Raw genomic sequence first — 16128 nt, forward strand, 5'->3', positions numbered from 1 at the left:
TTTTGTTTTTAAAAAACAAATACTAATAAATAAATAAAAAATCTAATTTGGGGGTTTAATTTAGGATGTGATATGTAAGTATGTGAACCGAAACTTCAACAGATCGTAAGGTAAGGGGTAAAACGAGACTTCAGGATCCAATATCAAGTTATATGACTGGTGGATAGTAAACCCTAATCACCAATTCTTCGACATCTTACCCCGACGAATAAACGACTTGCTGCTTTCCATTGTAAGATGGGTAAGTTTGTAATCTTCATAAACTCTGTTTTTGGGTAGTCGATTATCAATAACAACGTATCCACTGGAAAATAGAAATATGGAAACCGATTTTCAGAAGATTTGTTACATGAGTTCGAATATGAAGGATGAAATCTAGTTTTTTGCCAGTAGAATGTATATTTTTGTTATCATGCAAGTTGTTTTAAGTTAGGATTTTGTTATCATGCAAGTTGTTATATATGAGTTACATTTCCTGGAAAAAATGCTTACAACCATTAAATCATGAGTTGTGTAAATAAAACAATTTCTTTATCATGAGTTATGTTACAGATCCTGAGATCCTCCATTTATAATTAAGGAAATTAAGAAAACTAATATCCTGACATGTCAAGTTGATACATTTTTCTTATTGCCTTGTATTTTCTTTTAAATAATTTTATCCTATTTTCTTCTGGATCTAATGACAGAGAATCATAGCGAGGGGCTTGTAACTTGTGTTGAGGAAGATAGAATCAGTAACTTGCCTAAACACTTGATAGAGTCAATCTTAGAGGGACTTCCTGTTCCAGACGTTGTCAAGACAAGCATTTTATCAAAAAAGTGGAGGTACAGATGGACCAAAATGAGGGCGCTGGTTTTTGACAAGCAGTTCTTCAGAAAATATGCAAAATACGGAGCTTTTGGTGGTAATGGGTTTACAAGGATCATAAACAAAGTTCTTATCCTTCACAAGGGTCCTATCTCGAAATTTCTTCTCCATATACCACCTAAATAAGAGTTTGATGATAGTTTCGAAGAAGTTGATCAATGGATGATGCTCTTATCAAGAAACGGAGTAAGGGAACTCATTCTTACTGATTCAAATCAACGTTATGAACTTCCTTCTTATGTGTTTTCTTGTCTAGAATTGACAAAGTTGAAACTGAGAAACTGTTTCTTTAAGCCACCACTTAAGGTTGAAGGATTTCTCAATCTTAATGATCTTGAACTCTGGAATATTGATTTTAGGGCTAATTTGTGTGGAACTCAGATCAACCTACCACAGCTTAAGAAGTTGTCCATGTCTTGGTGCACAAATGTTTACAATTTCAACATCAATGCTACAAAACTGCAGGCTTTGATTGTCATACGTTGTCCTGACGCCATGTTACTTCGCTTATTGCAGAGTCCATACCTTACTCTGATTTGTGTATCTTTTCAGAAACCCATAGAAGATAATGTACAAGTTGAAAAAACGACATTGCCCATTATGTTAAGTAACTTGCGCAAAATTGTAGTTTTATATCTCGACGGTTTTTTCTTTAAGGTATGATACAAAGTGAACTTCTAATGTTTAAACTTTGGTCTTTTCTTTAGGTAAGTTAATATCTCACTTTCGCTTCACAGGCTTTGATTGCAGAAAAGATTCCAAAATGGCTTCCGCATCCGGTCAATAGTTTAAAGAGATTGTTCTTTGTAGATGTTAAACTTGATGATTTGGATCAACTTCATGGTGCTCTTTGTTTGCTTCGAAACTCCCCAAAACTAGAAAGTCTGTCTGTGATGTCCTTCAACATGGTAAAGTAACTTGTGCTAAAAGTATATTTACTAAAGTTGGATGCTAATCATTGTTGTATTTTTATGTTTTTTCAGAATCCCCAAGCTATTTATTATGATGTGGAACCAGCTTCAAATCATTTGGAATCCCCTAACTGTTTGGATTGTAGATTGCATCGATTGCAAACTGTGAAGATAGAATGTTTAGAAGGATCAAAACCGGAACTGCTTTTTATAAAGCTGCTTCTTGCTCATTCCCCTTCTCTCCAGAAGTTTACCATCACAACAAGTAGAGCTCTTAATGCTAAAAAAATAATTGACATCTGTAAGGATGTTATGCGGTTCCCTCGAGCATCACGAAAAGCAGAAGTGATCTACTCTAGTTAAACCAGGAGACATAATTTTTTAAGAATGTTTAACAACATTGTAAAGTAGGTTTAAAAATTAAACGCTCTACCTTATGAGCATATTTGCATTATCATGTAATTTGAAATGTTCCTACTCGTTTTGATTTTTGCTTCCGTTGCTTCCATTTGGTGTGTGATAATTGATTACACATGTAAATAGTTGTACGCAGGAAGAAGAGACGATCTTTAGGATTTTGAATGAAAGCTATGTTTTACAATTTAAAACTACCATTAAAGGTTTTAGTTTTGGCTAAAGGGTGTTTGGTTTTGTTAATGACAAAGAATATGGAATATTGGTGAATAATATTGGGTATCACACCATTCATTTTGCATTAATGATACTTGGTTAATGTTGAAAGTGATAATTAGAGAAAATCACAAAAATACTCATATAGTATAGCCACAAATTCGGAACTAATCTAGTGCCAAACAATGGTTCACCATATTGTAAGACAGTTGTTATTATTGTTGGACATTTAAATATCGAACACATATCATTGTGGGCAACAATATTGCGGGCCACTAACATATGTAAGGAAGAAGAATTTGTCATCCAAAAGAAAATTCATGATTTAAAGACTTTACTTGGTTATGGAAACAACCTTTAAATCCTTACTTTATAAACAAATAACGCGTTAAACACAACTTAGCAGCTACAATTATAAAGAAAAATGGAAAAATAATATTGAATGTATGTTCTTATTCTTTATATGTAGGACGAAATAACAAATGATTCATCAAGATTTGTGTTGCAATTTTCACACACAATTCTTTTGGAAGAATCATTGCATCTATAATAGATATAAGCAAATTATGTTTAGATAAATTTACGGTTCACATCTTTTCTTCCTAAAAAGAATATTCCTTCCAAATTATATGAACTAATGGGGTGTTTGAGTTTGCTTTTCAAAATAAATTATTAGTTTATTGTCTATGTGAAAAGCTAATAAGTAAAAAAAAAGTGTGTGACATTCAAAAACACTTTTAATAGTGGGTTTTCCATTAGCTTTAAAAATAAGATTTAAAAAGCATGGAAATTTTTTGCTTTTTGCAACTCTTTTTAGCTTTTCAACCATAATAGTTTAAAAGAGAAAATTTTAATTCATACACTTATTTACATTGATTTTTTTCACCACTAAAACTAAACACTTTTTTAAAAACTAATTTTGCCACCACCATAAGTGAATAAATATATTTGTCAAAAAATATTTTTGAGTTCAAAAAGAAATCCTAAACAACCCATAATTTCAACAACAAAATTATGTATTCATATAATAAACCTTAAACCTAGATAAAATTAAAATAAAACCCTAAAACAAATTAAAAATATCATATTTGAAAATTAAAATATTGTTTGAAATGTACAAAATATCAGTCTAAAATGCAACTATGTCTAATATATCATTTTAGATGACTTTATATCACATCTCAAAAGTCTTTATGACATTTCGATATAAACTAAAATCCAAAAATAATTAATTCTAAAACATGTCGTTTTAATATGGTGATTTTTTAAAAAATTGATCCAAAAAGATCGTATAAGAAAAAAGTAACATCTTTGATGGTAAATTTATGCAATGCTCCATTAATACCTATTTTTTGAAAAGGGAGATTTTTGTTCATATCTTTACAAGCTTTAAATATTATTTATATACCGTTCTAAGTTTTAAAATTACAAATATATTCACTTCAAACTAAAAAACTCATATCTATATTCAAATTCATAATTTAACTAGGTTTAAATTAATGTTATATTTAAAAACTTATCTGGATATAAAAATTTAATATGATTGTACTAAAATATTCTTCCTAAATTAAAGACTAGGATTAAACCTAATCAAATATTATAAAACTTCTTGGACGTCATTAACATCTAACTTCCATTTTTTCCTCATCGTAGTTACTAAGCTCATTTTCAACTGCCGACAAAACCCAGTTCTCATCTTCTTCATTGCAACATGCATATATCTTCTTCATTTGCCTGATTTTAGTTCTGCGTTCGTTTAACTTTAGTAACGTTCCATTCTTAGTTAACTATTTTAGTCACTCGTTTTAACTATTTAGTTGCGTATTTTAGGAATTTAGGAATTTAATTAATAAGAAGAAGAATAATAAAATGATGGAAAGTTGTAGGATCGAACAGATTCTAAAAGATAAAAATCATATTTGAAATGAACTATTGAATGAACACAAACAAGTAAATAAGATCTAATTTTCGATTAGAGAATACAAAGCTCAATTACATGTTACAGTAAGAACCTGGAAAAAGGTATTCTCTCTATCTAACTAACATCTCATTTATATAGGTTCACAACCCAGGGAGTCAGTTAGAGACGGACCAATAACAATAAAACACCTAAGTAGTGACATCCTGTAAAACTGTTAAGCACATTAATTGTGAAGCTTAGGGTCCAAAACACTACGAAATGAAACATGTTTTCGTAATTACAAACTAAAGAGTTAAGATATAAAACTAAGAAACCTTTCTCATTACAACTTAAACACAACATATATACATTTTAAGTCATATCAATCCCCCCCCCCCCACTTTGTGTTGAGTTGCGAAAGGAGTCTTCACTTGATTTCTTCAAAAACTTGCAAAGCAAAAGCAATCACTACAGTCTATATCGTAATCTATCATCTTAGCATTTCGGACACCTGTTTGATTTCAGACGTCGGATTCACCTTGCAAAGCTCCACCTTTGAAAGTATGTTATTTAGGTTAGAAGACTTGTAGCAGTGCTTATCTTACTAGTACAACATCTTGTTCTTCATAATCTTGTTCTCATAAGTTTTGTATGCAACTCTCTAAGGCTCTTATTGTATTTACACATCCTTCATGTTCTCTATGTCATTTGTTTAAAGACTGCAGCCAACAAATGTCTTCTTCTTCACAACATCAACAAACTCCACATCCATTCTACAAACTTCAATGATCTTATCATCTTCTTCAAATGAAGAGTCTAATTCATATACTTGTCCTTTTATTTGTTGAAGATCAAAAACAACACAAACCAATCATGAGCGTTCATTATAGGTAAATCATCGAAGGAGAAAAAAAACTCATGATTACTGTCCCTCAAAGCTTTAAATTTATAATTCACGAATTCATCATTCATGCAACTTTCGGCTTGAAACTCTTTGATAGAAACAATCTTCTTCAAACTCCTTCCTTTGTATTGATCCATATACTGCAAAGTATAAAAGTCAAATAGCTTTTTCTTCTTAGTACTATTGTTTAAAGGAACACCAACAATGTTTGGAAAACTTTTGAACAGAAAAGCCTTCGTAGTCATAGGAAAGTCCAATTAACAATCCACTTTATTCTCAAATAGGAATGATGATCTAGGACGCAACCAATACTTCTATAAATTTTTGATAGCCTCATTCATCATTCAATTAACATTCTGCTCAGGCCAAAGAGCTTTTAATGTCCTCATTTTCTCTTTTCTTTACTCCTTGCTATTGTAGTTCAATTTCCAACTATTGCAACCTTTCAAGCTCCTCATCATTATTCGCTTGTGCTTCTTCATCATTAAGATTAACTTCTAGTTCATTAAAAATCTTCACAATACCAGAACCAGAAGCATCGGTTGGAATAACAGGAATAATACCTTCCGATTGTTTCCCAAAGATTAAGTACCAATAACTATCTTCCTTGCAACCTCATACATCTTTTGCATATTTGGAAGCACATAAGGGTTCACAATGTTGATATTACCTCTATATCCTCCTTGTTGCCAATTAGTATCGTTATTCGAAACACCCTAAAAAAGAGATAACTTGAAGAACAAAGTTTGAAGCTTCATATCCAAAAGAGCAGCAATATAGTCAACATGGGGAGTATCCTTCTCTTCAACTATCTTCACCAACCTTTGATTTATCTCAAAGTTGTGGCCCTTTACTAGCAACGGTTTACCATCCTTCTTGACCAACTTAGTCTTCACATACATTAACTCCTCTTTGAGTAAGCTTGAATGGAAGAGGACCATATAGTTGGCAACTTTATGTGTTTTAAGGGTCCCTTGAGTATGACAAGGTTCAGATCTAGAAGTTGGTTGATTATTGGATTTTTGCATGTGAGTTTTGGTATTATCTCTTCACTTTTGACCTAGAATGGATTGAGGACATGCATGAAGCATGCATGTCCATAAAGTAATCATTTTTTGGACCTTTGGATTCCCCTTAATCTTCTAGAAATGTTAGAGTTAAAGACTTAATGGATTAAGGACTTAAATCTTGGATTGATGCTTCCAACTATAGTCACGATGTGACAATGAAAGGATCCCGCTTCTATTGTGTCTTTTGGTGATCACAACGTGACAGTGGAATGTTCACATCATGGGGTTCGCTTAATGTGTTTTTCATAACTGATGTGACCTTGTTCTGGCACTCTTGGTTGAAGGTACTTTCTGCTCTGATATGGTCTACGAGATCACAACAGGAAACAAGGTCGTCAGTCGTTCTCCGGGTGGTGATCCCAGGAAAACGCTCCGTTGGTCAAGCCAGTCGATTATATGAGAGTGATTGTAAGAGTCTGAGAGAGATTACTTACTTTCCCGGGTAGCGGAGGAGACCTTTTATACTGCGGTCTCCTGTTAGTTCGTACATGGGACAAGGGCGTCAGACCCGACAGGATCGGGTGCGCTGATTGGCCAATCGTGCTCCTCTTTCTGTTAGAGCTAGCGATTGGCTCAGGTGGTAATGCTCTGAGCTTACTCCTTGTCGTCTGGAGCCATTGGTTTTATCGTGGAACGGAGAGTGTCAAGGACTCGGATCCTGCATGGGTGTTCTGCTGAATAGACGCCCGTGGGCATGATGCTTTGCTGGGGTGACCGGCTGTGCGGCCAGCCTGGTGGTGTCCCTGGTGTGACTCTTGGCTCGCACCAGGGGGAATGCTATCAAGTCCCCCAATCCAGTAGTCATAGTATTTATAGTAGACTAGTTATGATGTTATGGACTTAACTGCTTCTACACGTGTTGCTTTGGGGGTATGTTAGACGCTTCAGTTTTTATCGCGATGTGTGACTGTCTTCTATACTTGTCAGTTATGTCAACTTCGTCAGGAATTTTGAATATCCCGCCCCTTTTCTCTTGTTATAAAATTGTTCCCCTTTCCTTTGTTTTTCAATGCGTTTTCTAAACCCTTCTGTCTTCTTCTCTGCAACTTCTTTCGCTCTTATGGCCAATAGTACCAGCATTTCTCCTATTTTTGTTATGATCTTGTCGTCTCCTCCTGGGAAAGTCGGTGTTTATCAGAAGACCTTCGATGTCGGACTCTGCCTTCCTCTTACTTACTTCCAATATGGACTTCTCTAAAAGCACGACTGTAGTATCCAGATGCTTACTCCAAACACCGTGAACAAGATGATGATGTTTGAGATGATCTGTTGTGGCAACGATATTCCTCCTGACTATTTCGTCTTCAAGTTCTTATTCTGGTCCAGTGCTATTGGATATAAGTTCACATTCTTCGCCCGCTGTGGTGGTCACGTCCTTCTTCCATATAGAAAAACACCAAAGAATTGGCAGGACAAATAGATATGGGTTAACCAGGAGCGATTCGGCCAGGGATATTGTACGGTGAATAACTTCTCAGATGTTACTCCCAAGTATTTTCCCACAACCGAGTTGTCACCGATCTTTTGAAGACTCTCCAAGTTGTCCCTGATGCATTTCCAGAGTACGTTCTTTTCGGTGCCGGTACGAGCCCAAGTTGGCATGCTCGGGGGAAGATTCTAGTCTTCTTCACTGTTACTCATCCTACTTCTTCCCCCCCCCCCTATTTTCTCTTCTTTTTTTTCTTTTTTTTCTTACTTTCACAGGTGTTGAAAATCCCTTGTCGTTGGACTTTATTCTCAGGAAGCGGTATCGAGGGAAGTTTGAGTATCGGGAAGTTGACCTCTGCAAGACTCTCCCTCCACCATACATGGTTAACTGTTTGGCTGTTGCTCCTACTATAATGGTACAACCCCTGGAGGGTTCATCTGCGAGCGGTGGTGAACGACGTTTGGATATTCGACCGATTTTTGCAATGATTTCTCCTATCCTTACGGAAGCCCCTCGTATTGAAGTGGAGGAAGATAACAAAGAGGGTATCATTTCCAATGTTCAACATGCCATGGCGAAGAGGAAAGCTATCTTGATCGTAGGGGAGTCTCCTTCTGAAGCTGGTAGGAGCCAAATTGGGAGGTATGTGTAACAGCGGTGTGGTTTTCCCGTCTTCTGAGTTCAATGTCCTCTAGTCCGGAGGTAATTATGGTGATCCCTGATGATGACGTGCAACAGTCTGAAAGGAATCAGAGGGCGTCCAAGCAACCCGTATTTCCAACAAAGGTTATTCCTGAGCCTAATGGTGAAAACATTGTTCTTCAAACAAACCCTAACCCTGTTTCCTCGGAGGGTGGTTTTCGGGATTAAGTTGGATAGCTTGAGAACTCTTGGTATAAAGCCTTATTGCATGCTTCTTGTTCGATTTATTGCTTTTGGGTGGACCACCTTGTTGAGAAAAGAACTTAGTGATAAAGAGATTATGGTGTAGAATTTTAAGTTAATCTCATGGATCTTTGACTAAGCTCAATAATAAAAGATCGTGGAATTATAAAGGAATCATAACAACATCATATATCATTAAATATAAGCAAGTTAAATAGATACTTGTTGAATCATAACTTGGTTTGCAGTCAAACACAAGTTATTATATAGTGAATAACAAAGTATGAACAAAGAAGTATGAATGATAAGGAGACTTGTATTTCGATACGATAAGGTTACAAGAAGGATGTAATCAGACACACTTTCTAACGATTACAAGAATGTCTATTTATAGAAGGAAATAGTACGAGTCTATAAATAAGACACACTTTCTAATGATTACAAGAATGTCTACACGACCATGCTTCTCACGATTGGGACTGGCAAAACCAACAGAATACACAAAGTCGCAAAAGGTGATCATTACTTTTCTGACACTGCGGTATCCACAACAGACAAAAGCTTTTAACTCTTTGCATCTCTTTATCTCCGGTATTCAAGTCTTTAGTCAAGACAATACAACTCCTTGTTATCCTTTCTCATCAAACACTTTGCTATCCAGTCACACAAGTCTTTGCTTCAGAGATACACATCATAACTGCCGAGGGTCACTTTCGTGTATCAACAATTTCCCCCAAGTGACCTCGCAGCTATCCTCTTCATAGAAGTAACTTAAAGTAAGCCAATCATCCGTGCCAATGAATAGTCCTTGAATGTTTCGTGAGCTTTAACTGTTGATACAATTAAATTCCATTTGGGACAAAGTCATTCCATTAATGTGAATTTCACTTCTATCTTTTTACGTGTTAAGTCATATTTCATTAACCTACTGTAACATCTCAAAAATCAAGGTAAAATTTTTCATTTTTTGAAACCAATCCAAAACCATAAGTTTTTACAAAACATAGTTTCCAAAAGTCAGAAAGATAAATTAGAGTATCCCAAAATCATAATCTCATAAAAATCCAGGATGATGTGCACGATCAAGGCTTCGCCTTGCCCCTATCCTCTAAAGTATATGAAACCATAGCAATCAAACTGTAATCCAAAGCTTAGTGAGTTACCCCAAAATACCCCACCCAATAGAACATATAAAATCATGCATGCTAGATTAAATCATTCATCGGACTGGAATACCCTTGGGTACACAACCATCAGGTTGGATTACGCTCGACCCAATCAGTCATCAGACTGGAATGCCTCAGCCCAATTAGTCATCGAACTGGAATACCCTGGCCTAATCGGTCATCGGACTGGAATGCCCCGGTTTGTTGGCTTACACACAGAGCAGTAAATCCTCAACCCAAAACAACACTATGTCGACATATGCAATAGATAAACATAAACATATAACCAGCAAGTACAGGTAATCATACATATCTACCAATCTAACAGATTGCAACCAAATAGCAACATCCTATATTCAAGGACACAAAACACAATCTAGTGGGCCGACATTGGTGCCTTTCGACCCACGAGTACATTGAGAAAAACTCTCCTGAACACTCGAGTCTCGAAAGAAGTCCAATAGCTACCTCAGCATCAGAACAGCTAACCAAAACTTCTTAAAACCAAATCGAGACCAATTTAGTCAAATACTCAGTTCTACCCAAGTTTGACCAAAAGTCAACGATCAAAGTCCACAAGTTCAACGGTCATCTTAGTTAAAGTCAACATCATGTCATGACAATTACTTGCTCACGTCGAGAGAATGCGAAGACAAAACAATCATGATTCTGGGTACCGTCACGTCGTGACACATCCTATGTCCCGTTGTAACTTCTGGTCAGAAGGACAAAATCTTCATTAAGTGCTTAATCTCTTCAGACCAAGGCTCATAGCCACATATCTAGTTCCTAAATAGATTTATAATGGATAAAGTTTCCAAATTTATCCATTAGGATGGTCCAAACAACTAAGATTTAATCTTTATGTCTCAAAGGGACCAAGAATGCATCTTTCTCAGCTAAATCCATTAAGTCCAAGTCTCCAACCTTCAGATCTGAATCAACTTCATGTTTAAATGGCTAAAGTTTCCAACTTTATCCATAATAATGTCTCAAGCTATCAAGATCTAAAGTTTCATACACCAAAATGGCCTAAATGACCAAAATAACTTGCATGGCTGAAAGGGAAGGCAAAAGATCAAAACTTTCCTAGTCCATGAGGTCCAAGAAAACATTCTAAGCTGATCAAAAGGTGTTGGTGTCCAGATTTGAATCATACAATGTTCTTGGGACCTTAGAGAGTAATAAGGTTGCAAACTTTATTCCTAACTCTCACTCAAAACTCATTAAAATGCACCAAAACACCAAATACACTTAGATCCACAGATGAAATGTAAGAAAGCTTAGAACTTTATAAGTTACAAAGGTCTACAAGGTAGATGAAAGTTGAGATCTTCAATTGCCAAGCTTCAAGGATTAATCTTGCATGAAAATATTGCTCTAAAACCACCAAAAACTTTAAAAATGGATGAGAGAGGAGAAGGGAGACTTAAATCTTGAAAATGGAGGCTAGGGTTTCTCCCAAGAGGTTCTAGATATGATGGAGACTAAGAAAAAACACTAAAACATGAATCCTTACCATTAAATACCTTGAAAACCCTAAAATTTCTTGGGCTTTGGGTTGCACAGTTCTCATGTCGTGAGAATATATTCTCACCTCGTGAGGACTCACATGTCGTCAGAACTATTTCTCACCCCGTGAAAATGGCTTTTCACCCAATTTCACTCAAACTTCAAACATTCATAAATTCTTCGTTTCAACTGTGTTTTCCGCATTCTTTATATGCACGGAAAGGTATTGACGAGCCCTACAACCTATCTAATTACGTTTGAATTAATACATGCATAACTAAAAATATAATCCATGCAAGAAGCCCAAAAATATTACTTTTCCTATTTTACCCTTTTTCTTCCAAGCACAAATCCGAGGCTTTTATCACTTATCCAACATTATCATTGTAACACCCTGTTTCGAATCGTTTCATAATTCAAGACCGTGACCCGAAGATCAGTTAGCATATGGCTTTAGGCCCTGGGGAAGGAGAGATTTAGGCCCATTTGGGTGTAGATAAGGTAGAATGAGTGATCTGGGAGTTCGGTTTGTGTTTTAAAGCCCATGGGTATAACCGTAAATATCAGTTTGGGCCTTTTATGATTTTAGATTTAGGACTAGAAATTTTTAAGGCAACAGTGAGTTGATAGAAGTGTAGAGCTTCCTATTACCTTTTCGTGGATATAAAGAACGTCGAAATCAAACTTAGAGCGAATAAGTTATTGTCTTCGGAAGTTTGGTGGTTTTAGTCCTTGGTCGAGTACGTTGGGCATACACTATATGTATGTTGGGCGTACTGGGGCGAAGTCTAGTCGTGGAGGAAACCCATGTACGCTGGGCATACATGGGAGTACGCAGGACGTACACTTGGCTGGGACAAACCCTAATTTTTAGGGTTTGTGCCCTATTTAAACAACTTTTGTTGCTTTGGGTGGTTCTTATGTCCAGCCTCCACATCTCCAAACCCTAAGATTGAAACCCTAATTTCTATTTATGAAATTTGAGCTTGGAAGTGAGTTTTGGTGGTGTTTTTGGTGAATTTAAGGAAGAAGAGCACTTGGAGGTTGCTTTGGACTGTCTTGAGCTTGTAGATCCAGAATCATCATCATCTTTGCAAGATATTTGAGGTATAAAGCTCTCAATTTGATGGTTCATTATGCTAGATCCAATTTAGGGTGTCATTTGTGCATTTTTAGGTCATTTAATCCATATTTTAGAGTATTCTCTACTCTAGAAGCCATGAATGTTAGATCTTAGCACATTTTAGGGCCCTTGTCCATAAAAATGAAATATTTATGAGTTATATTGGTCCATGCATTTGTTAGAATCCTTTTTATGGTTCTCTTTAAGTTTTACGTCCCATTAAGTCATGCATGGGAGTAAATGTCACACCCCCGAACCAGGACGGCGGAAACGTCCATGGGCGGTTGACGTCATTGTGTAATATCATAGAAGTTGAATATAAATGATACATAGCAACCAAACATCATACATCACAATATACAAACATTCATTGTTTACAAATTGTACTTGTTCTTCGGTTACACAAAAATAATATAAAGTATGATGTCCCAAAATGATAGCGAAATATCCAGATCCAAGGCTCGAGTACCTGTTCACTGAGTTCCGAAGAATACAAGTCGTTTTGAAAAGCGTCAACATAGAATGTTGGTGAGTTCATAAGCATATTTGTAAGAAAACTTTGTAATATTTTGGTTTTTAGTAAGTTGTAAAACTCCAGAAAATCCAATATTTTCTATAAAAAGTAGTTTGTGAGTCTCGTTCCAAAACCGTGTATAGTTGCATGCATGTTCTTTATTTTCCTTTGTTTGTATTAGAAAGAGTCTGTTCCCAGAAAATCCTATATTTTCTGTATATAAAAGAGTCGTGGTCTTAAAACCCTAAGACCACAGTGGTGAAGTCAGTTTACAAAGTAAACGAAACATAGTTCTGTTTTGTAAGACTAGTAGAGTGTAAATTCTTCGTAAACCCAAGTTAATATAATCCTTCTCTATGTGAGTCGTTACAACCATACTAATATGACTAACGCGCCTGTCTTGATGTTCTTCAGGCGTCGGTTTCTAAAGATATTTGTCACCCTAGACTGGCTCGTCTAGCTGTAGCGTACAGCTCAGGTGTGGGGGTGTCAACCCCGTATAGATCTATACACAATTACCTCACTCTCCCTCCAGGAGACTCTGGTTATAACTACAGGACTTACGATTTACGTTAGGTAGGTACAGTGAAGGAGAATCTCACAAGAGCCTTAACAGATTTACGTGAACTATAACTCCGTTTTACTTGCAACATGGGATAATTATGCCTTCAAATAGTTATGTGTACCCTTGTAAGTGTGGTTTGTGACCTTCAACTATACCAATTTTAGTTTATTATGTTTGTTTGTCAAGACAATTTATATAATCATATATATAAATACATATGAGTTAACATGTCTAGATGTTTTAAAAGTATTAATATAAATCATATAAACTTGCATCTAACACAAGTATAAGAGCTTTTAGCATGAAAAAGACAATTTCTTGTTTTTGACTTTTTTGTCCCTGTTTTTAGAAAAATTATAGAAATATCATGGTAAATCGAAATTCAGATCCGTATACTCTGAGAGTTTGAAAAATGAGTCTACTTTGTTCATAATTTTTATTATAATATTTAATGGCCTCAAACCAGTGCGAAAAGCTTCATCTTCACAAACTGGTCCAGAATTATTCCTGAAATGATAGGGAGTTTTGTAAAAATTGCCAAAAATTGTAGAAAAAATGTATGAACGCGTACGAGTATTCCTTAGAAAGGTATAGACCTGAACTATTTTCATCTTAAACAGTTTTGAAAAATATTAAGTTCAAGGTGGTCAAAACAGTCCGTGAATAGACCTTTACTTTTCTATCGAAAGCTAATGGTTAAGTTTAGTTTATGTGTTGGGGTTGTAACTTGTATTTCTCTCCCAAAACTTGAGGAAAACATGATAAAAACCTTATTACACCAGTTCTAGTTCTATTTTCAACACTCCACCAAGATGTATGGTATTATCCAATGGTTAAACACAAAACACATAGGTACATGCAAATATCCAATGATTAAACGAGAGTTGACTTGTATCCTCCCCCCGAAAACATGAAAAATACGAAAGATATGGGGGTATGAAGCTCACCTTGGGGATTTAGAAATGTAGAGGAAAGTGAAGAAGGAGTTCGAGCCTAGCTTGCCTTCATGAGGATAATCTCGAAAATATGGGTGTTCTAAGGAGTTTGACACACAACAAAGTGTGTAAATTGAAAGTTCTAAGCATATATATGAAGCAAAAACACTTAAATCAAACATGGACTTACCAAGTTTATGATCCTTGAAGAATATTTCCTTGAAGAACACACTCACACTCACGAATTTTAGAGGAAGTAGATGGGAGAATTCTTGAGTGTTTGAGAGGAAAATGTGTTGAAATGAAGTTGGAAATGAGGGTGGAAGGTGGGAGATAGGCCGAGAGGTAGAGAGATGAGGGAGGATGGAGGGTTTGACTTATGAAGAGATTGATAAGAAGTTTGCCTTCATATATGCAAGTTTAGCATGGATACATGGAGAATAATGCTTAGAGGTATGTTGTGTAAATATGAGGTGTCTACTCCAAGTTATTTCCTTTGTTTTTTTTAATAAACCAACCGGCCCAAGGGGTTCTCGGCCCAATGGTTTTCCCAAAATTATTTGTGGGCTTGATTTGGCTTGGCCTAAGTGAAGATCTTTGGCCCATTGATGCTTAATAGGGGTTTTCGGTTCAAAGAGCTCAATCAAATTGGTTCTCGGTCCAATTAAGTCCCTAGTATGGGTTTTTGGCCCATATAAAGGCTATCTAGAAGCCTTCGGCCCAAAAGGCCCATTAGAGGAGTTTTTGGCCCAATATAATGTTTCATAAAAGTTTTTCGGCCCATTAGGGCCCAAAGAGGGGTTTTCGGCCCAACAAGGCCAAAAGGAGAAGTTACCGACCTAATAAGGCCAAATAATGATGTCTTGGGCCAACAAGGGATTTGGATCGGAAATCCTTAGGCTAAGCCCAAAAAATGATTGAATTTGGCTTATTGGGTCGAGTTTTGGGCTTATATGAGGTTGTTTCGACTTTAATGACAATGTATGAAAGTATGAACTTAATAGCATTGAAGTGTAAATTTCACTATATGAAATGTTTCTAGATTACACAAAGAGATCATCTTGTACAAGGATCAACATTCTTAACCCTAATTTGCTAGTTGTGACATCATCCCCTCGTTAGAGGGAATTTCGTCTCGAAATTCGTTCTAAAGCAGCTCTCAAGTACTAGGGAAAAGATGTGGGTATCTCAGTTTTGTCTAGTCTCTTCGTTCCTAGGAGAATTTAGGTCCTTGATTAGTGTTCCAGCGGACCTTCGCTACTGGCGTTTGACCTTGCTCCTTTGGTTTTCCGGTCCATTACTTATATGAGTTCTCCGACGAAATGGAGGTATTCATTCCCTTCAATTATGTCAAGCGAGACAATGAGAGTTTCGTATGATAAGCATTTCTTTTAGATTGGACGCATGAATGACATGGTGTACATTGTCGGGTTCAAGCAGTAGTGGGAGTTTATAAGCCATTGGACCAATTTTAGCAAGGATTTTCAAATGTCTGGTAATCAGTGTCTCGGGTTCAATTTCCTACACTTTCCCAAGCGCATTTTCTGCTTCCAAATGGGGGCTTTTAGTAGTGCACAATCACTGACTTGGGATTCCAAAGGCCTCTATCACTTACTTGCGTAGTTCTCTTGTCGGTTTCTAGATGCCTCTAGTCCTGCTCGAGTTTGGGTGATCTCTTTGGTTGTCTCCCTGGTGTTTTTGGGGCCGGTGACA

At 36.2% G+C, this 16128-nt stretch overlaps 1 pseudogene; it reads left to right on the plus strand.

Annotated features, from left to right (window-relative positions):
- Window positions 1-682: 682 nt before the first annotated feature.
- LOC145122253 (F-box/FBD/LRR-repeat protein At1g13570-like) lies at window positions 683-8706 on the plus strand (annotated as a pseudogene).
- Window positions 8707-16128: the final 7422 nt, after the last annotated feature.

The sequence above is a fragment of the Lactuca virosa genome, chromosome 1 (assembly GCF_052849685.1).
Source record: "Lactuca virosa cultivar CGN04683 chromosome 1, Lactuca_virosa_CGN04683_v6, whole genome shotgun sequence".
Taxonomy (NCBI): Eukaryota; Viridiplantae; Streptophyta; class Magnoliopsida; order Asterales; family Asteraceae; genus Lactuca; species Lactuca virosa.